The sequence below is a fragment of the Camelina sativa genome, chromosome 15 (assembly GCF_000633955.1).
Source record: "Camelina sativa cultivar DH55 chromosome 15, Cs, whole genome shotgun sequence".
Classification (NCBI taxonomy): domain Eukaryota; kingdom Viridiplantae; phylum Streptophyta; class Magnoliopsida; order Brassicales; family Brassicaceae; genus Camelina; species Camelina sativa.
In genome coordinates, this window is record NC_025699.1 from 27,291,488 (window position 1) to 27,293,187 (window position 1,700).

A 1,700-nucleotide genomic window follows, 5' to 3' on the forward strand; every position below is an offset into this window, starting at 1 on the left:
CCTATTAAGAACCATCAAAGATTGAGTACTTATACCAACAAATAAGTTATAGTTTGTTTGATCGAGTACTTATAACAACAAACCGGCTCAACACAAAACAGAACCTATTAAGAACAATGTAAACAGACATCAATGTACTAAAACTAACCATCAAAGAGCATCAAAACTAATGTTCTAAAACTAACCATCCGGATTAATGTTCTAAAACTAACCATCCTCAAACTAACCACCTCAGACAATCAAAACAGACAAGCTCATTAGAAGAATGTATTAATACCAGGTCGTGTTTGGCATCGGTGTTGGGGAGAGGACGGTAGTAAACTTCTCACGGTTTGGAACTCTAAGCAGGGCATTTAGAGTGACAATCATGTCCTCCTGGAGCTCTGGATTTGAAGCCTCAGAGCCTTCATGGTAGTTGTTACCGTGAGATGATGGACGGCTCTGAGCTTGAGAGTTATCAGCTGGAGACGGTGGACCGTCTTGTGGTGGAGGATCAGCTGGAGACTGTCGCGGATTGTTATGGACCTCCTCTGACGAAAGAGGCTGTTGAGTCTGACGTTGTTGGTTAACCGAGGTCCGGAAAAAAGTCTGTGGCGGTGGATAGTTGCAGATCTGTGGTGTTCCTGACGGTGAGGGTCTCGGGAAAATGTGGTCTTGCTCTTGCGGTGTTTGAGGATGGGGCAAATCTGCTGCCGGCGTAAAGTTGTATTGTGTCGGTAGAGAGTTTGGTCTTCTCGCTTCTTTGATGGGGGTCGACCCTTCGGTTCTTTGGAAGAAATTACGGTCCATCTTCCTCTTTATTCCTCGCTTAACTGGAGCTTTGGTCAGAGCCTTAGTTGCAGACTTCGCCGCAGATTGCGTTGGAGCCATCGTGAAGAAGAGAATCGGGAGACAGATGAGAAAGACATACAGATAAGAGAAAGCAAATCGGGATTCAGAAGAGAAATCGGGAAGAGGAGAGTTTCGAAGATTTTTCGAAGAGGAGAGAGTTTCAGAGTTATCGAAGAGAAGAGAAGAGGAGAGTTTAGGATTAGGGATTTTAGTTTTGGTTTTGGGGGAAAAATTAGGTTTTAGGTAAAGGGGGAAATCGAATTTTTTTTGGTTTTGGGGGAAATAATTTTTGTTTAGAGGGAAATTAATTTGGTTTCCCGGGTTTAGAGGGAAATTAATTGGTCGCTAATTAGTCGCTAATAGTCATAATAATTAAACTAAAATTTTAATATTTAATTAAACTAAAATTTTAATATTTTAAAACTAAAAGTTCAATATTTTGAAACTAATTAGTCATAATTTACAATTTAATATAAATACATAATTATTTATTTGAATAGAAACATAATTATTAATAATATTTGATACAAGCATAATTATCCAAATTGATACAAATATTTTACACAAGCATAATTAGTTAGGAGGATCTTCGTCTTCATCTACTTCATCGTCTGAAGATGATAAATTACATTGAAATTCATCTTCTGGTTCTGCATCTTCGACATCATAATCAAGATTTATTGGTTCATTTATTTCTTCTAAATTATCGAAAACCAGATCTTCAATAGTTGTCACCAATACAGCATCATCATTTTCTGTTTGCAAAAGAGTTGGTTCTTTGTTCTCATATTCTCCTGCAATGTTTCCCCTTGGATTAACTTTTAAAACATTGAGCCATTCCTTCCTTGGTTTCTTTGTGTATGGGTAGG